The sequence below is a fragment of the Hemibagrus wyckioides genome, linkage group LG14, assembly GCF_019097595.1.
Source record: "Hemibagrus wyckioides isolate EC202008001 linkage group LG14, SWU_Hwy_1.0, whole genome shotgun sequence".
NCBI classification, from domain to species: Eukaryota; Metazoa; Chordata; class Actinopteri; order Siluriformes; family Bagridae; genus Hemibagrus; species Hemibagrus wyckioides.
This window is the reverse complement of record NC_080723.1, coordinates 19,265,007-19,286,069: the sequence shown is the minus strand read 5'-3', so window position 1 is coordinate 19,286,069 and position 21,063 is coordinate 19,265,007. Positions and strand designations below refer to the sequence as shown.

The 21,063-nt window shown below is 37.3% G+C and overlaps 7 non-coding genes and 2 pseudogenes across 7 annotated transcripts; all 9 read left to right on the top strand.

Moving 5' to 3' along the window:
- Positions 1–6,614, top strand: part of LOC131364555 (eukaryotic translation initiation factor 4 gamma 3-like) — a 28,912-nt pseudogene extending 22,298 nt beyond the window's left edge.
- Positions 1,119–1,193, top strand: LOC131365332 (small nucleolar RNA SNORD66). Its single transcript, XR_009206637.1, has one exon. It is a non-coding gene; the product is annotated as a small nucleolar RNA SNORD66 (small nucleolar RNA).
- On the top strand, positions 4,494–4,560 carry LOC131365335 (small nucleolar RNA SNORD66; annotated as a pseudogene).
- A 2,601-nt stretch (positions 6,615–9,215) lies between the features above and the next one.
- Positions 9,216–9,356, top strand: LOC131365297 (U4 spliceosomal RNA). Its single transcript, XR_009206604.1, has one exon. It is a non-coding gene; the product is annotated as a U4 spliceosomal RNA (small nuclear RNA).
- An 810-nt stretch (positions 9,357–10,166) lies between these two features.
- Positions 10,167–10,307, top strand: LOC131365299 (U4 spliceosomal RNA). The gene has a single exon (XR_009206606.1). It is a non-coding gene; the product is annotated as a U4 spliceosomal RNA (small nuclear RNA).
- A 2,112-nt stretch (positions 10,308–12,419) lies between these two features.
- Positions 12,420–12,560, top strand: LOC131365378 (U4 spliceosomal RNA). The gene has a single exon (XR_009206672.1). It is a non-coding gene; the product is annotated as a U4 spliceosomal RNA (small nuclear RNA).
- Positions 12,561–13,653: 1,093 nt separating this feature from the next.
- Positions 13,654–13,794, top strand: LOC131365382 (U4 spliceosomal RNA). The gene has a single exon (XR_009206676.1). It is a non-coding gene; the product is annotated as a U4 spliceosomal RNA (small nuclear RNA).
- Positions 13,795–17,113: 3,319 nt separating this feature from the next.
- Positions 17,114–17,254, top strand: LOC131365286 (U4 spliceosomal RNA). The gene has a single exon (XR_009206593.1). It is a non-coding gene; the product is annotated as a U4 spliceosomal RNA (small nuclear RNA).
- A 1,093-nt stretch (positions 17,255–18,347) lies between these two features.
- On the top strand, positions 18,348–18,488 carry LOC131365381 (U4 spliceosomal RNA). Its single transcript, XR_009206675.1, has one exon. It is a non-coding gene; the product is annotated as a U4 spliceosomal RNA (small nuclear RNA).
- The last annotated feature ends 2,575 nt before the right edge of the window (positions 18,489–21,063 follow it).

Here is a 21,063-nt window from a genome sequence, read left to right as displayed (position 1 = left end):
AAGTGTTGTGGATCTGAGAGTTGCTCCGTCTTTTATTTGGTGCAGTGATTAAAAGTATAAGCCAAGCAATTGTTGAAGTCACAGAAGTTAAATAAACATTTTGATTGTTTTTGTCATCTCTCAGCAGGGCGAGTGTAAAGAGCCACGCAAGATCATCACCCGCGTGTCTCTGAACAACGACGTGCAACTGAACAAGGCTGAGAAAGCCTGGAAGCCGGCGCTGAAGAAGTCCCGCAGCGACGAGTACGACCAGGAAAAGGTCAAGACCCAGGAGCTGTTCCAGAAAGTGTGCAGTATCTTGAACAAACTGACGCCACAGATGTTCCAGCAGCTCATGAAACGGGTGAGGGAGCTGACCATCGACACTGAGGAGAGACTCAAAGGAGTCGTGGATCTCATCTACGAAAAAGCCGTTTCCGAACCCTGCTTCTCCGTCACTTATGCTAACATGTGCTGCTGCTTTATGGGGGTGAGTCACCACACCCGGCCTCTCGGTCCACATGTATCGGTCATGTCAAAACATACACTTTGTTCTATATACACATACACAAGAGCTGTTCATTTCTTCCAGAAAATTCTACACATAAGGGAAAAGCAGCAAAACTAAAGCTACATGCAGAAGGGCTGTGCTAATTTTTTATGTTAGGATGCTGTCATAACTTGCAGTAACGTGCAGAACAGTAATCGATATACCAAAGTGTCTTTTGGCTTAAAATGACATTTACGTTTGGTGACAGTTTCACGTTATTTTCTGTTGGACAATTTTCCTGCTGTAATAGCTTTATCAGGCCACAGAGGGGGAGACAGAACACATCCTGGCAACATTATGAGGCTCCATTTGGCCTCTGGAATGAAAAAGAGATCTATTTTGTTGCTTTTCCTGATAATTAAACCATCTGTGTAGTTTAGAATTGTGTTCATATACTCTGCAGGGTTCAGGATGCACTGCAGCAGCCAATATTTATATTTTGTAATTACAAATAAACCATTATCATCAGAGAAATTGCACAATTTTCTACTGGATAAAAAAGGCCTCGATCCCGGTGGCGGAGGGATTATGTTCTTGTTCCGTCTTTGAGATTCTTATTAGATTTGGGACGCGTCGACTGTGTTTGTGGCTAATCTGATGACCTCAGTTTTGTGCCACTTGTATTTGGGCCACTGATCACTGATGGGATTGAGGAACCGAGGAGCATTTTTAATGAAACGTTACATTACAGAAGAACATGTAAAGTGTAAAGCTGAATAAAACAGACTGGAGTGTTAAACATGGCTAGATAGATAGTCTGGTTTTTAAATCCGCTTTTTTTTCCCCCTCCGTCCAGCTGGAAGTGCCCTCTTCGGACAAGTCGGGAGCCACTGTGAATTTCCGCAGACTGTTGCTGAATCGCTGCCAGAAAGAGTTTGAGAAGGACAAAGACAACAATGAGATCTTTCAGCAGAAGCAGAAGGAGCTGGATGCTGCCACAGAGGTGCTGCACATCTCTCTGTCTCACACACTGGCGCACGTCTTTTAACTACACTGTGTGGATTTATAAGAAATGTTCAGATGTTTTCGATATAAAGCATGTTTACGACAATCGAAAAATAAGAAGTGTATGTAAATCACACAGTCGTTTACAAATCCAGCCTGTGAATGTGGTTTATCAGGAATCATAATAATAAAGTTTGTATTTCTGACACTATTGTGGACTGCTTACACTGGTAATGTGGTAACCAGCGTGACTGAGTGCTGATGTTTTCCCGCAGGAGGAAGTTGAGCAGCGGTTAAACAAAGCCCGCCGCCGTTCCCTCGGCAACATCAAGTTCATCGGAGAGCTGTTTAAGCTGAAGATGCTGAACGAGCAGGTCATGCACGCCTGCATCGTCAAGCTGTTGAAGGACTATGACGAGGAGAGTCTCGAGTGTCTCTGCAGACTCCTGTCCACCATCGGCAAGAATCTGGACCTTGAGAGGGCAAAGGTAACTAGCGCATACACACACACACACACCCTGACGAAATCTCTACAGTCATGTTAAGTGTCGAAGCTGAAATAAGAGCCGAATCTTTTAGAATCTCAGCACTGCTGCAGTGTGTTAATTTTGTGTATGTGTGTGTGTTTTATAGCCCTGTATGGACCAGTACTTTCACCAAATGGAGACAATAATAAACGAGAGAAAAGTATCTTCAAGGATCCGCTTCATGCTGCAGGACGTGTTGGACCTGAGAAAAGTAAATCTGATTTTCTTTGTGTGACCTCAGATGTTTTAAAACAGACCCTCTCTCACTTCATCAGTTTACCTTTAATTCTCTTCGCTTTTGTTAAAGCACTTTTGTTTTTCAAACACATTTAATTGTTTTGATCATGCTCAGAGCAGCACTTTTCACACTCGCCTTCTTTAAAGAGGAAAGCGGACATGTTTTTAACCTGGTGTTTTGCAGAGTTTTTTCTTTATTGTTTCTATAAAACTTTAGGTCTGTTTGTATGTTCTGTCATAAGAAAGGGTGTAATAATTCATGTTATACTGGTTGTAAAACAATGTGTAAACAGTAGAGGTGTCACTGAACCCGCAAGTAGGATTTGAGGATTTGAGTTTGTTCACATTCTCCTGCCTCTGATCCTCCTGGTCTTTTCCGTGTGTACAGAATAACTGGGTTCCCCGGCGTGGTGACCAGGGCCCTAAAACCATAGACCAGATCCACAAAGAGGCAGAACTTGAGGAACACAGAGAGCAGATTAAAGTGCAGCAGCTTCTATCCAAGAAAGACTGGAGTCGAGGAAGACGAGGCGAAATGAATCAGCCTCGGGACGAGGGCTGGAACACAGTACCCATCAGCACCACCAAGATCACCAAGGTACTGACGAGTTTGTTTGAGAAATTGAAATGTTGAGATTTGAATGAAATCTGAGAAATAACGGAGTGATGATGTTCCTCACATGGGCATAAAAAGTGCTAAAAAGTGGCTTAAGTTCAGTTTGGGTTGTGTGTGTTTGTGTTTGTTTATTTATTTATTTATTTATTTTATTCTCACAGCCTGGTGCTTTGGACTGCAATAATCTGGTTCTTGCCCCTGGAGGAAAGGGATCATGGGGCAGTTGTGGTAAAGGGAGCAGCAGTGGAACTGGAGCCAAAACCAGCACTAAACAAGGTTAGATCCTGATTATTTTATTTCATGGTTTGATCATTTCTGTGCTCACCAACCTGAGTGCTTTATATTGGCAGCACATTTAGCTCTTTCCTAACAGCAGCATTCTAATCAACATTGTTTTTCATATTGTTAATATAAATACATACATACATGCATAAATGTTTCTCAGGCCAGAAAATCTCATGCTGCTTTTTTTCACTGTTAAAGATGCAGGATGGTCAGCCATGTGCACTCTGAACCCATTCTCAGCTCTTCAGCAGTCAGGACCTTCATCCACGTCCTCCTCATCCTCACTGGACTCTAAGCACAGAGTTCCCCAGGACCAAGACCGAGGGCTGGACAGGAAAGGTATCCGTAATTGTTCTTAGTAATTTTTCTGCTTGAACTGCATCTGAATAGTGTTGATTTTATTCCTGATAAAATACCATTACCATGATTTCTGTGGACTGCACTTCTTTCTTCCAACCATATGGAAGCGTCTCCTGTACAACAAACAACAGTTATTGAACTGCATCACTAATTACTGAGTGTAAAGTTAGTACAAACGTCTTAGTCTTAAAGCTAGTGTTAATTCATCAGTAATTTATATGGTCTATTCGTTTTATAAAATTATATTTTAATTCATTTAATCATTATGAAATTATGAGTTATCTTTCAAATTCATTAAAAAGTTGAAGTCTTTTTTCATTTAGTTGCTCTATTCTAATAGATATAGGGTGATTGGGTGATATTATAAATGATTATAAATGATATTTATCACTACATGCCAGTCATAAGGACACATCAGTGTAAAATAAACACATTTACATAAACGACATGCAACAGCAAAAGAAGACTGCATGCAAAATGATGTCATGTTTCTTTATTAGTGAGCAAACCGGCCCTGAGTGAGGAGGAGGTGGAGAAGAAATCTACCGCCATCATAGAGGAGTACCTGCACATCAACGACCTAAAGGTGAAAATTCCTACAAGTGAAATTCTGTACTGTAGTCGCTTTAAAGCTAGAAGTGTGGTGTTGGAACTCTTTCTCTCTCTGTCCTGTAGGAGGCAGTGCAGTGTGTAAAGGAGCTGAACAGTGCGTCTGTGCTCTTCGTCTTCGTACGTAACGCTGTGGAGTTGGCGCTCAATCGCAGCACCGTCGCCCAAGAGCACGTGGGCCTTCTGCTGCACAAACTGATCAGCACCAGGATTTTACCTCCTGAGCAGTACTTCAGAGGGTGAGTGTTCCTCAGACCCGACGCTGACGAGCAGGAGAACCCCGTTGGTTCCACAGATGTAAAACACAAATCCCAGTAGACTGTCAGTTTTTATTTTTCATATCATCGTGATATGTGTCCTTATGTCCCACACTCTCGTCACCCTGCTCCGATGACGACCTCAGTTTTGTCTGGGCCACTGATGATTGTACTTGGGATCGAGGATCTGAGGAGCACTCGGGCTTTTACTTTAATGTCTCGTTTCTGTAAAAACCATCAGACGCCTGTATGAGCGATTCTGCTGAGAGCCGGAAGAACGACGTCCATCCTGTTCTGATTTCTGCTTCACTTTATTCAGAGCGCCGATCCTGAACTCGGTGACTTGCTGACGAGTTAATTACAGTCTGCGGATTGATTAATCACTGTATTAATACCCCCTCATTAACACTTGTCAAATTATGCTTCAGTGTTTACACACAAGAGCCAAGAGTAAAAAGTATCTTAAAATTCTATCTACCTGTAGATCCTTCTTTATATGTGGAACAGAAATAGGATTACTTTTAGTTAGGTTTTTTTCCTCCCACTTGTAAATTATTGTCCTTCTGCGATGCAGAATAATGGCACAAGAAATAAATACTTTTTAGATCGAGTTATTTGTCTTTTGATTGGCAAACTTTTATATAGAGGATAAAAATGTGGGGGTGGACTCTTTGAAACGTTTATAAAATGGTGTGTGTCTGTGTCTCTTCAGGCTTCAGGAGATTCTGGAGGTGGCCGATGACATGGCCATCGACATTCCTCACATCTGGCAGTATCTGGCGGAGATCATCACACCCATGCTGCATGATGGAGGAATCCCCATGGGGCTGCTCTTCAGGTACATTTCTTACTGTTACAGTGTTTATCGAGCAGCAGAACCTTTATTTCACAGTGCGATAGGGATGAGAACATTCTGCAATTAGGAACTTGATTTAGGTAAAAAAGACGAGCAATAGTACGCGAGTTTCAGTCGGTGATTTGAAAAACGTACATGACGACTAATCATAGCTCTATCAGAGAAGGAAGCAACACGTACGTGAGACCTGTGTGAGTTTAAACTGTTCACATAAGTTACACTCACCTGTGTATCGCGTGTGAGTCTAAAGAAGCGTTCACTAGACAGCAAATCAGACACAAAACCTAGATGTCCATCTGCTTTCCTGGTCCAAAAAATTCCACTAAATTTCTTCCACTATTTGCAACAGATAATGTAATATTTTTAGATAGTTAACAGAAACTTTCACTGTGTGTGTGTAGAGAGGTGACGAAGCCATTGCTGCCAATAGGAAAAGCTGCTGTGCTGCTGGTTCTCATCCTCAACCAACTGGTACGTGTCTCTGTGTCTCTCTCTGCCTCCATCTCTCTCTCTCTCTCTCTCTCTCTCTCTCTCTCTCTCACTCTCTCTACCTACCTACCTAAATCACCCCCCTCTCTCATTTATTCATGTGTGTGAAATGATCAAACTGAAATATCTGAATATCTGAGGTTACTATGAAATGATCAGTTCTGTTACTGCCCTGGTTACTCCTGACTCTAACTAAATGTTAATATTTTGTCATTGTTATATTTTTAGAGTCACAATAAAGCTGGTGCTTTGTGGATTGATGCTGGACTCAACTGGAAGGACTTCCTTTCTGAGGATGAGGACATCAACAAGTTTGTGACGGAGCAGGTAACAAGACTGATTTTATATACCTCTGTGTGTGTTTTGGGTTGCAGCTTTGTTTTGTTGGTCTTAAAAAGAGAAAATAATCTTGTGTCTATAATTACTTGATGATTTTTATTTAGAGCTTCCCTCAGACAGTTTTCACACTGAAAATAACAATCAGAATCAATTCTTTCATCCAACCAAAATTTCAGTTTGTTGAAAAATTCTATTTGTTTGCAGAAAGTGGAGTTTACTCTGGGGAGGAGTCAGAGAAGCCGAGAAAGAAGTAGCTGAGTGTAGAGGAGCTGAGCGATAATATTTAAGCAGTTTCCTAAGTAAAAGATATGAAAATAAATGAAACATTATTGTGTGGAAAAAATGTACTGTGTGCTTGTTTTTGCTCCAAAGACTTGAGATAAAGTCCATTTCCCACAGTGCACCTACAAGCATGGCTGCACCAGACTCCAACACCCACAACAACACAGCCGCCTTCATTTTGATCACTTTCACCTAAGGACTTTCACATCATCTTTTCGAGGCACTCTCCTCCTACAGAAGACTGTGGACCATCAAGACAAAAACCATACATTTCTATCCATCAGAAACTGTCCTCATCAACAACATGCAGGACACACCATGGTCTCTTATCCGCCTACTTGGATGGGCAAACCCCCTTTGTTTTGTTTATACTTGTGACATTAACACACACGACACAGACAGCCATGCTGCACCTGCATCTTATTCTACCTTCCTACCTCAAACTGGTCCACTAATGTAGAGTTAATGTTTCCATCTGCACTGACTGTAGCACTGCTAATTTAATGTTTGCACTGGTTCACTTTTTATACAATATAATACTGCACTGTTACCCAGGTCATATTTCCTCTTGCTAAAAGTTTTAGATTTTTCTTAATATTTTTTATGTTTATATTTTTGTATTGTTGTGCACCAATACACCAAGGCAAATTCCTTGTACGTACTTGGCAATAAAGCTGATTCTGATTCTGATTCACGTGTTATTTTTAAAGGGACAGGTACATAGGCTGCTATGACAATGGATGACTGTTGGGATGTGTACATGAATGTGCCCCATCATTGACTATACCTGCAATTTTTGCTGTACAGTGGATTTATATCACACTTGCTTTTTTTTGTGCACCCTAACATGTTTATTGATTGCATCACCACAGGAACACTGTTGAAGAGATCCTTCACATTTTAGCATCAGGGATGTCTTGACATCATGCTGACTGAACTGAACTTGAATATGAAATATTTCCTAACACTAACTGCTATCTGACATTGTATAGAACATTAGATATATGTGTATGATCAAGAACTTTAGCACTGTAAGCTTTGATCCCTGGCCACAATTAACAATAAGATAAGGACATGGGAAGATGATTGTGGTGAGAGGCCAAGATGTGACTGAAAGCCATAAGTGTTGTTATTTCAAAACGATATAAGAAGCTAATAGTAATTGTAAATTGTATAATTAGCCCTTGAAAATCAATAAAAGTCCTCTAGTGTACAGTCTAGCAGCTCAATTTGAACGATTCAGCTTGAGGTAGTTTTATTAACCAGGTTTGACAGGTTTCAGCAAAACATCCAGCCAAACTATTTCTCAAAACTAATCTAAAAAAAGTTTTTTATTTTGCCTTTGAGTCTGAAACATGAAGTTATGAAGTTACAGACATTATTCAGAGAAATGTGGCAGAAACTCCAAAACATGCTGAGTGGAAATGGTTTCTTCCTTCTGGAGATGGTGTTTTAATTTCTTGCAATGATCTGGTTAATGAGAATATTTAGTCCAAAACACCAGCAGTAAACACACACACACACACACACTCACACACACACACAAACATCACACAGAAAACTACACAGAGAATTTACACTGAGTAAAAAAACAAGCCTGAAATAATCCTTAAAACCCCATAAAACACCAATAACAACAGATTTACAAGGAAAACCTCCTCCAAGGTGTGTGTGTGTGTGTGTGTGTGTGTGATCTTCTCCTGTGAGCATATGTGAGATATCCTCTGCATCCTCTTCAATCACAAGCCCTGGACTCCCTCTCTGTGCCTCTCTCTCTCCCTTCACTTCTCTCAATAGAATCCTATACTCAAACAAAAAACGTACAATAGTCTCAGTAATACACCAATATAACAAAACGTGTGTATTTTTTTCACCTAAAACTAAGAACAGGTAGCGTTTTTTTTAATTTATTGTTTTATTATATTTATTTTTTTATTATCTCTCACAGTGTCGCGGAGCTTCTGTAGTGTGCGCGTGGTGAAGCGCCGTCCTGCCCTCTGTCTCCTGCCCCAGACAGCCTTTGATTGTGTGTTGTTGAAGGACGATAGTGTTGTATTTACGGTTGAATTACATTCTGGTTGCTGTGCGGCAGCAATAATCGCTGCGCGGGTAGCTTCCCTGTTTTCGGCCGCAGAAACCCCTCTTCTGGCGGCCACTATTTAGTTTCAGTTTCGTTCCTCTGTAACCCGTATTCTGTTTGAAGTAGTCCGTTGCTTGTACTAACTCTGTGTTAAGAACTTCTGTTTATAAACCAATCTTTAATTATTACGGAAGCAGCAGATTGGGGATTGCCTGTTATTTCATGGCCTGTTTTCTCCCGGTTTTGGCCGCTATCTAGGGAGTTAGGGAAGATTCATGCACTTCGTTTGAGGACTTTTTTAATAGGCAATTTAAACTCCTTCTTCCACCAGCTAGTCCTCCTTTAGATTGTTATTTTGGCCTTGATCCCCTTCCGAAGTTATGTATTTTTATATAAATATATATATTGGTTTGAAATAATATTAATAATAAAAAGTGTTTGATTTGCAAGCAGATTTTCAAAATCGTTTAAATTCAGTGTTCAGATGAATATTATCTCATTTTCAAAACAACTAAATCTCGTATTTGATCCAGCCCCCTTTTTTGTTCCGATCTTATAAGTGAACGTCTTTTATTTCTATTTCATTTGATCTAACTTTCTTGACAGTTTTTTAATGGGAAATTGTTGAACATGTTTTTTTGTTCACTTAAATATTCACATGTTTTTCGTGTATTTTTTTATTTTTTGAATTCTGTCATTGACATAATAGCACCTGAACTATCTCTGTGTATGTATGTGGGCATGTACAATATTGGATCGTCTGCTATCTGAACGTAGGCAATTGTGGTCGTGGCCGAATTCTTTATCTTTGCGCAGAGGCAATATCGTAGTTTATGAGGTCAATCCGAGGCGCGATCTTTGCTGGTTGAGAACTTTACCCAATATCCCGCCTGGATGACTTGAAAAATAGTCATTCGTGGCAATTTTTTATGGTCTTTTGCGAGACCTTTCAAATTGTGTTTTAAGAATAGATTGTGGTTCTAGTTTTTGCTTTCAAATTATAAACGTTTTGAAAGGTGTTTTTATCATTATTATTATTATTATTATTATTAATATTATTATTATTATTATTATTATTATTATTATTATTATTATTATTATTATTATTATTATTTAACAAATGTGTTGCAATGGATAATTTTACGATACCGCTTTTGTTTTTCTTTTCTTTTATACAACCAGATTGTGTAGATCGTTCAAGGATCGTTTGGCCATAAACACTGCGTGAATGTAAAGACATCGAGCTGTGCTATTTGACCACGCCCCTTCTATTCCCTACTGTATGGCTGGACGGGTTTTTTCAAATTGTCTGGGTTCATGTATGCGTTTCTGTTTGTAAATTGTTGAATATACGATTTCTAATAATAATTTTCAGCTGTCATTAAAGTATTTGATTTGCAGGCAGATTTTCCAAATCGTTTAAGATCAGTGTTCAGATGAATATTCTCTCATTTTCAAAACATCTAAATCTCGTATTTGATCCAGCCCCCTTTTTTGTTCCGATCTTAAAAGTGAACGTATTTTATTTCTATTTCATTTGATCTAACTTTCTTGACAGCTTTATAATGGGAAATTGTTGAACACGGTTTTTTTTCCACTTAAATATTCACATTTTTTTGTCTGTTTTTTTTTTTTTTTACTTCTGTCATTGACATAATAGCGCCTGAACTATCTCTATGTGTGTATTTTGGCATGTACCATCATAGATCGTCTGCTATCTGAACGTACACATTCGTGGTCGTGGCCGAACTCTTTATCTTTGCGCAGAGGCAATATCTTAGCTTATGGGGTCAATCAGAGGCGCGATCATTGCTGGTTGAAAACTTTACCCAATACCCCGCCTGGATGACTTGAAAACTAGTCAGCCGTGGCAATTTTTGATGGTCTCTTACGAGACCTTTCAAATTGTGTTTTAAAAACAGATTGTGTCTCTAGTTTTTGTATTCTAATCATAAACGTTTTTGGAAGGTGTTTTTATTAGTGTTATTATTTAACGAATGTGTTGAAATAGATCTAAAGGTATTTAATGTATTTTAGAAGCTAAATTGTTTTTAAATCGCTCTGCCATGAAAACTTGTTTTCTAACGATAATTTTACGATACCGCTTTTGTTTTTCTTTTCTTTTACAACCAGATTTTGTAGATCGTTCAAGGATAGTTTGGCCATAAATACTAGACGAATTTAAAGACATCGAGCTATCCTATTTGACCACGCCCCTTCCCTACTGTATAGCTGGAAGATTTCGTTCATCAATTTTTGATGGTCTCTTACGAAACCTTTCAAATTGTGTTTTAAAAACAGATTGTGTCTCTAGTTTTTGTATTCTAATCATAAACGTTTTCGAAGGTGTTTTTATATTAAAACTTTATTTGAAAACTGTACCCAATAAATTTGTAAAATAATAATACCTTTCAAAAACGTTTATAATTACAAAAACTGAAAACACAATTTGAAAGGTCTCGCAAGACAGTGCAAAGAGCAAAGATAATGTGCAAATACAATTCAAATAATACATCACATGTACCCTAACAATAAATACAAGGGACAAATTACAAACATAAAATATTTAACCGTGCTTGATAGAAGTGCTGGACCCGATGGGAACAGCACCAGCTTGCGCCAGTATGCCTAAAACAACATGATGAAAAAAATATACATTAACAGTCTACATTCATGGCAGTAAAATTTAAGCAATGGGTAAAGAGTTTAGGTGAGATATTTCAGATATAATATACTGAGATATTTACATACCAAATTCTCCTCAATAACTTGAGTGGGAGAATCTGAAAAAAGTGGTGTGTCCACAGGCCTGCACTGGACATTTACTGGTCTGCAACATTAAAAAAAACACTGTCAGTTGGCACACAACCTATAGATTACATGGTATGGCTTCATGTCTTTTCTACACATACCTTATGGTGAGGAGCAGGTCTGTTGCCAGCTTCAGAGGGTAACACACCTGTGCTGGAAAACTGCCATGGCCTTACGAGATTTGTGAGGCTTCAGTAGTCGAAAATCTGTTAAAGTTAAATTCAGCATGTTGAACTGAATAATAATTAAATCATAAAATACAATAATTAAAAAAATAAAACTAACAACATGCAATTCCTTACAATTTCCAGCCCTCTTAGATTGTAAATCATACATAATAATGCACACTAAAATGACAGTAAACTATACTGTATAATACCAGTACACAATGATGTATAAAAAACAGTACATTATAATGTATAATAACAGTACACTATAATGTATAATAACAGTACACTACAATGTATAATAACAGTACACTATAATGTATAATAACAGTACACAATGATGTATAATAACAGTACACTACAATGTATAATAACAGTACACTATAATGTATAATAACAGTACACAATGATGTATAATAACAGTACACAATGATGTATAATAACAGTACACAATGACACTATAATGTATAATAACATTACACTATAATGTATAATAACATTACACTATGATGTATAATAACAGTACACAATGACACTATAATGTATAATAACATTACACTATGATGTATAATAACAGTACACAATGATGTATAATAACAATGTCGATATAAATTATATTAAATTATAAAAATAATGTCGATTTCTAATAATAATTTGAGGATGTGTTTAAAGTGTTTAATTTGCAAGCAGATTTTCAAAATCGTTTAATATCAATGTTCAGATGAATATTCTCTCATTTTCAAAACATCTAAATCTCGTATTTGATCCAGCCCCCATTTTTGTTCCGATCTTATAAGTGAACGTCTTTTATTTCTATATCATTTAATCGAACTTTCGTGACAGCTTTTTAATGGGAAATTGTTGAACATGTTTTTATTTTTTCACTTAATTTCGTCTATTGTTTTTTTTTTCTACTTCTGTCATTGAAATAATAGCGCCTGAACTATCTCTGTGTATGTATGTGGGCATGTACCATCTTGGATCGTCTGCTATCTGAACGTAGGCAATTGTGGTCGTGGCCGAACTCTTTATCTTTGCGCAGAGGCAATATCGTAGCTTATGAGGTCAATCCGAGGCGCGATCATTGCTAGTTGAAAACTTTACCCAATACCCCGCCTGGATGACTTGAAAAATAGTCAGCCGTGGCAATTTTTGATGGTCTCTTGCGAGACTTCTAAATTTGTGTTTTAAAAACAGTCTGTCTTTAATTTCTTATAATTATAATATTATAATAATGTTTTGAAAATGACAGAGTATTTTTCTGAATCCTGAATTTGAGTGATTTTGAGAATCTGCTTACAAATCAAACAACACATTAATCACATCCTGAAATTATTATTAGAAATCGACATTTGTGATGGCAGGTATATTCAACAGTTTACAAACAGAAACGCATACATGAACAAAGGCAGTGTGAGAAAAAACCTTCCAGCTATACAGTAGGGAAGGGGCGTGGTCAACTAGGATAGGATAGCTCGATGTCTTGAAATTCACATAGTGTTTATGGCCAAACTATCCTTGAACGATCTACAAAATCTGGTTGTTAAAAAGAAAAGAAAAACAAAAGTGGTATCGTAAAATTATCCTTAGAAAACAAGTTTTGATGGGAGTGCGATTTAATAACAATTTAGCAACTGAAATACATTAGATACGTTTAGATCTACAATAATTTTACGATACCGCTTTTGTTTTTCTTTTCATTTTAACAACCAGATTTTGTAGATGAATTTAAAGACATCGACCCATCCTATTTGACCACGCCCCTTCCCTAATGTATCGCTGGAAGGTTTTGTCTCACACTGTCTTGGTTCGTATGCGTTTCTGTTTGTAAATTGTTGAATATACCTGTCTTCACAAATGTCGATTTCTAATAATAATTTCAGTATGTGATTAATGTGTTGTTTGATTTCCAAGCAGATTTTCAAAACCGTTTAAGATCAGTGTTCAGATGAATATTCTCTCATTTTCAAAACATCTAAATCTCGTATTTGATCCAGCCCCCTTTTTTGTTCCGATCTTATAAGTGAACGTCTTTTATTTCTCTTTGATTTGATCTAAATTTCTTGACAGCTTTTAATGGGAAATTGTTGAACATGTTTTTATTTGATCACTTAAATATTGACATGTTTGTCGTCAATTTTTTTTTTTTTTACTTCTGTCATTGACATAATAGCACCTGAACTATCTCTGTGTATGTTGGCATCTACCATCATGGATCGTCTGCTCTCTGATCGTAGGCATTTGTGGTCGTGGCCGAACTCTTTATCGTTGCGCAGAGGCAATATCGTAGCTTATGAGGTCAATCCGAGGCGCGATCATTGCTAGTTGAAAACTTTACCCAATACCCCGCCTGGATGACTTGAAAAATAGTCAGCCGTGGCAATTTTTGAGGGTCTCTTACGAGACCTTTCAAATTTTGTTTTAATAACAGATTATGTTTCTAGTTTTTGCTTCCTAATTATAAATGTTTTTGGAAGGTGTTTTTATTAGTGTTATTATTTAACGAATGTGTTGAAATAGATCTAAAGGTATTTAATGTATTTTAGTAGCTAAATTGTTTTTAAATCGCTCTGCCATCAAAACTTGTTTTCTAACGATAATTTTACGATACAGCTTTTGTTTTTCTTTTCTTTTACAACCAGATTTTGTAGATCGTTCAAGGATAGTTTGGCCATAAATACTAGACGAATTTAAAGACATCGAGCTATCCTATTTGACCACGCCCCTTCCCTACTGTATAGCTGGAAGATTTCGTTCATCAATTTTTGATGGTCTCTTACGAAACCTTTCAAATTGTGTTTTAAAAACAGATTGTGTCTCTAGTTTTTGTATTCTAATCATAAACGTTTTCGAAGGTGTTTTTATATTAAAACTTTATTTGAAAACTGTACCCAATAAATTTGTAAAATAATAATACCTTTCAAAAACGTTTATAATTACAAAAACTGAAAACACAATTTGAAAGGTCTCGCAAGACAGTGCAAAGAGCAAAGATAATGTGCAAATACAATTCAAATAATACATCACATGTACCCTAACAATAAATACAAGTGACAAATTACAAACATAAAATATTTAACCGTGCTTGATAGCATTGCTGGACCCGATGGGAACAGCACCAGCTTGCGCCAGTATGCCTAAAACAACATGATGAAAAAAATATACATTAACAGTCTACATTCATGGCAGTAAAATTTAAGCAATGGGTAAAGAGTTTAGGTGAGATATTTCAGATATAATATACTGAGATATTTACATACCAAATTCTCCTCAATAACTTGAGTGGGAGAATCTGAAAAAAGTGGTGTGTCCACAGGCCTGCACTGGACATTTACTGGTCTGCAACATTAAAAAAAACACTGTCAGTTGGCACACAACCTATAGATTACATGGTATGGCTTCATGTCTTTTCTACACATACCTTATGGTGAGGAGCAGGTCTGTTGCCAGCTTCAGAGGGCAACACACCTGTGCTGCCATGGCCTTACGAGATATGTGAGGCTTCAGTAGTCGAAAATCTGTTAAAGTTAAATTCAGCATGTTGAACTGAATAATAATTAAATCATAAAATACAATAATTAAAAAAAATAAAACGAACAACATGCAATTCCTTACAATTTCCAGCCCTCTTAGATTGTAAATCATACATAATAATGCACACTAAAATGACAGTAAACTATACTGTATAATAACAGTACACAATGATGTATAAAAACAGTACACTATAATGTATAATTACAGTACACAATGATGTATAATTACAGTACACAATGATGTATAAAAACAGTACATTATAATGTATAATAACAGTACACTATAATGTATAATAACAGTACACAATGATGTATAATAACAATGTCGATATAAATTATATTAAATTATAAAAATAATGTCGATTTCTAATAATAATTTGAGGATGTGTTTAAAGTGTTTAATTTGCAAGCAGATTTTCAAAATCGTTTAAGATCAGTGTTCAGATGAATATTCTCTCATTTTCAAAACATCTAAATCTCGTATTTGATCCAGCCCCCTTTTTTGTTCCGATCTTATAAGTGAACGTCTTTTATTTCTCTTTGATTTGATCTAAATTTCTTGACAGCTTTTAATGGGAAATTGTTGAACATGTTTTTATTTGTTCACTTAATTGTTCACATGTATTTCGTCTATTGTTTTTTTTTTTTACTTCTGAATCTCGTATTTGATCCAGCCCCCTTTTTTGTTCCGACCTTAAAAGTGAACGTCTTTTATTTCTATTTCATTTGATCTAACTTTCTTGACAGCTTTTTAATGGGAAATTGTTGAACATGTTTTTTTTGATCACTTAAATATTGACATGTTTGTCGTCAATTTTTTTTTTACTTCTGTCATTGACATAATAGCACCTGAACTACACTATATTGCCAAAAGTATTCGCTCACCCATCCAAATAATCAGAATCAGGTGTTCCAATCACTTCCATGGCCACAGGTGTATAAAATCAAGCACCTAGGCATGCAGACTGTTTTTATAAACATTTGTGAAAGAATGGGTCGCTCTCAGGAGCTCAGTGAATTCCAGCGTGGAACTGTGATAGGATGCCACCTGTGCAACAAATCCAGTCGTGAAATTTCCTCGCTCCTAAATATTCCACAGTCAACTGTCAGCTGTATTATAAGAACGTGGAAGTGTTTGGGAAAGACAGCAACTCAGCCACGAAGTGGTAGGCCACGTAAACTGACGGAGCGGGGTCAGCGGATGCTGAGGCGCATAGTGCGAAGAGGTCGCCAACTTTCTGCAGAGTCAATCGCTACAGACCTCCAAACTTCATGTGGCTTTCAGATTAGCTCAAGAACAGTGCGCAGAGAGCTTCATGGAATGGGTTTCCATGGCCGAGCAGCTGCATCCAAGCCATACATCACCAAGTGCAATGCAAAGCGTCGGATGCAGTGGTGTAAAGCACGCCGCCACTGGACTCTAGAGCAGTGGAGACGTGTTCTCTGAAGTGACGAATCGCGCGTCTCCATCTGGCAATCGGATGGACGAGTCTGGGTTTGGCGGTTGCCAGGAGAACGGTACTTGTCTGACTGCATTGTGTCAAGTGTAAAGTTTGGTGGAGGGGGGATTAGGGTGTGGGGTTGTTTTTCAGGAGCTGGGCTTGGCCCCTTAGTTCCAGCGAAAGGAACTCTGAATGCTTCAGCATACCAAGACATTTTGGACAATTCCGTACTCCCAACTTTGTGGGAACAGTTTGGAGCTGGCCCCTTCCTCTTCCAACGTGACTGTGCACCAGTGCACAAAGCAAGGTCCATAAAGACATGGATGACAGAGTCTGGTGTGGAGGAACTTGACTGGCCTGCACAGAGTCCTGACCTCAACCCGATAGAACACCTTTGGGATGAATTAGAGCGGAGACTGAGAGCCAGGCCTTCTCGTCCAACATCAGTGTGTGACCTCACAAATGCGCTTCTGGAAGAATGGTCAAAAATTCCCATAAACACACTCCTAAACCTTGTGGACAGCCTTCCCAGAAGAGTTGAAGCTGTTATAACTGCAAAGGGTGGACCGACGTCATATTGAACCCTATGGATTAGGAATGGGATGTCACTTAAGTTCATATGCGAGTCAAGGCAGGTGAGCGAATACTTTTGGCAATATAGTGTATCTCTGTGTATGTATGTTGGCATCTACCATCATGGATCGTCTGCTCTCTGATCGTAGGCATTTGTGGTCGTGGCCGAATTCTTTATCTTTGCGCAGAGGCAATATCGTAGCTTATGAAGTCAATCCGAGGCGCGATCGTTGCTGGTTGAAAACTTTACCCAATACCCCGCCTGGATGACTTGAAAAATAGTCAGCCGTGGCAATTTTTGATGGTCTCTTGCGAGACTTCTAAATTTGTGTTTTAAAAACAGTCTGTCTTTAATTTCTTATAATTATAATATTATAATAATGTTTTGAAAATGACAGAGTATTTTTCTGAATCCTGAATTTGAGTGATTTTGAGAATCTGCTTACAAATCAAACAACACATTAATCACATCCTGAAATTATTATTAGAAATCGACATTTGTGATGGCAGGTATATTCAACAGTTTACAAACAGAAACGCATACATGAACAAAGGCAGTGTGAGAAAAAACCTTCCAGCTATACAGTAGGGAAGGGGCGTGGTCAACTAGGATAGGATAGCTCGATGTCTTGAAATTCACATAGTGTTTATGGCCAAACTATCCTTGAACGATCTACAAAATCTGGTTGTTAAAAAGAAAAGAAAAACAAAAGTGGTATCGTAAAATTATCCTTAGAAAACAAGTTTTGATGGGAGTGCGATTTAATAACAATTTAGCAACTGAAATACATTAGATACGTTTAGATCTACAATAATTTTACGATACCGCTTTTGTTTTTCTTTTCATTTTAACAACCAGATTTTGTAGATGAATTTAAAGACATCGACCCATCCTATTTGACCACGCCCCTTCCCTAATGTATCGCTGGAAGGTTTTGTCTCACACTGTCTTGGTTCGTATGCGTTTCTGTTTGTAAATTGTTGAATATACCTGTCTTCACAAATGTCGATTTCTAATAATAATTTCAGTATGTGATTAATGTGTTGTTTGATTTCCAAGCAGATTTTCAAAACCGTTTAAGATCAGTGTTCAGATGAATATTCTCTCATTTTCAAAACATCTAAATCTCGTATTTGATCCAGCCCCCTTTTTTGTTCCGATCTTATAAGTGAACGTCTTTTATTTCTCTTTGATTTGATCTAAATTTCTTGACAGCTTTTAATGGGAAATTGTTGAACATGTTTTTATTTGATCACTTAAATATTGACATGTTTGTCGTCAATTTTTTTTTTTTTTACTTCTGTCATTGACATAATAGCACCTGAACTATCTCTGTGTATGTTGGCATCTACCATCATGGATCGTCTGCTCTCTGATCGTAGGCATTTGTGGTCGTGGCCGAACTCTTTATCGTTGCGCAGAGGCAATATCGTAGCTTATGAGGTCAATCCGAGGCGCGATCATTGCTAGTTGAAAACTTTACCCAATACCCCGCCTGGATGACTTGAAAAATAGTCAGCCGTGGCAATTTTTGAGGGTCTCTTACGAGACCTTTCAAATTTTGTTTTAATAACAGATTATGTTTCTAGTTTTTGCTTCCTAATTATAAATGTTTTTGGAAGGTGTTTTTATTAGTGTTATTATTTAACGAATGTGTTGAAATAGATCTAAAGGTATTTAATGTATTTTAGTAGCTAAATTGTTTTTAAATCGCTCTGCCATCAAAACTTGTTTTCTAACGATAATTTTACGATACAGCTTTTGTTTTTCTTTTCTTTTACAACCAGATTTTGTAGATCGTTCAAGGATAGTTTGGCCATAAATACTAGACGAATTTAAAGACATCGAGCTATCCTATTTGACCACGCCCCTTCCCTACTGTATAGCTGGAAGATTTCGTTCATCAATTTTTGATGGTCTCTTACGAAACCTTTCAAATTGTGTTTTAAAAACAGATTGTGTCTCTAGTTTTTGTATTCTAATCATAAACGTTTTCGAAGGTGTTTTTATATTAAAACTTTATTTGAAAACTGTACCCAATAAATTTGTAAAATAATAATACCTTTCAAAAACGTTTATAATTACAAAAACTGAAAACACAATTTGAAAGGTCTCGCAAGACAGTGCAAAGAGCAAAGATAATGTGCAAATACAATTCAAATAATACATCACATGTACCCTAACAATAAATACAAGTGACAAATTACAAACATAAAATATTTAACCGTGCTTGATAGCATTGCTGGACCCGATGGGAACAGCACCAGCTTGCGCCAGTATGCCTAAAACAACATGATGAAAAAAATATACATTAACAGTCTACATTCATGGCAGTAAAATTTAAGCAATGGGTAAAGAGTTTAGGTGAGATATTTCAGATATAATATACTGAGATATTTACATACCAAATTCTCCTCAATAACTTGAGTGGGAGAATCTGAAAAAAGTGGTGTGTCCACAGGCCTGCACTGGACATTTACTGGTCTGCAACATTAAAAAAAACACTGTCAGTTGGCACACAACCTATAGATTACATGGTATGGCTTCATGTCTTTTCTACACATACCTTATGGTGAGGAGCAGGTCTGTTGCCAGCTTCAGAGGGCAACACACCTGTGCTGCCATGGCCTTACGAGATATGTGAGGCTTCAGTAGTCGAAAATCTGTTAAAGTTAAATTCAGCATGTTGAACTGAATAATAATTAAATCATAAAATACAATAATTAAAAAAAATAAAACGAACAACATGCAATTCCTTACAATTTCCAGCCCTCTTAGATTGTAAATCATACATAATAATGCACACTAAAATGACAGTAAACTATACTGTATAATAACAGTACACAATGATGTATAAAAACAGTACACTATAATGTATAATTACAGTACACAATGATGTATAATTACAGTACACAATGATGTATAAAAACAGTACATTATAATGTATAATAACAGTACACTATAATGTATAATAACAGTACACAATGATGTATAATAACAATGTCGATATAAATTATATTAAATTATAAAAATAATGTCGATTTCTAATAATAATTTGAGGATGTGTTTAAAGTGTTTAATTTGCAAGCAGATTTTCAAAATCGTTTAAGATCAGTGTTCAGATGAATATTCTCTCATTTTCAAAACATCTAAATCTCGTATTTGATCCAGCCCCCTTTTTTGTTCCGATCTTATAAGTGAACGTCTTTTATTTCTCTTTGATTTGATCTAAATTTCTTGACAGCTTTTAATGGGAAATTGTTGAACATGTTTTTATTTGTTCACTTAATTGTTCACATGTATTTCGTCTATTGTTTTTTTTTTTTACTTCTGAATCTCGTATTTGATCCAGCCCCCTTTTTTGTTCCGACCTTAAAAGTGAACGTCTTTTATTTCTATTTCATTTGATCTAACTTTCTTGACAGCTTTTTAATGGGAAATTGTTGAACATGTTTTTTTTGATCACTTAAATATTGACATGTTTGTCGTCAATTTTTTTTTTACTTCTGTCATTGACATAATAGCACCTGAACTACACTATATTGCCAAAAGTATTCGCTCACCCATCCAAATAATCAGAATCAGGTGTTCCAATCACTTCCATGGCCACAGGTGTATAAAATCAAGCACCTAGGCATGCAGACTGTTTTTATAAACATTTGTGAAAGAATGGGTCGCTCTCAGGAGCTCAGTGAATTCCAGCGTGGAACTGTGATAGGATGCCACCTGTGCAACAAATCCAGTCGTGAAATTTCCTCGCTCCTAAATATTCCACAGTCAACTGTCAGCTGTATTATAAGAACGTGGAAGTGTTTGGGAAAGACAGCAACTCAGCCACGAAGTGGTAGGCCACGTAAACTGACGGAGCGGGGTCAGCGGATGCTGAGGCGCATAGTGCGAAGAGGTCGCCAACTTTCTGCAGAGTCAATCGCTACAGACCTCCAAACTTCATGTGGCTTTCAGATTAGCTCAAGAACAGTGCGCAGAGAGCTTCATGGAATGGGTTTCCATGGCCGAGCAGCTGCATCCAAGCCATACATCACCAAGTGCAATGCAAAGCGTCGGATGCAGTGGTGTAAAGCACGCCGCCACTGGACTCTAGAGCAGTGGAGACGTGTTCTCTGA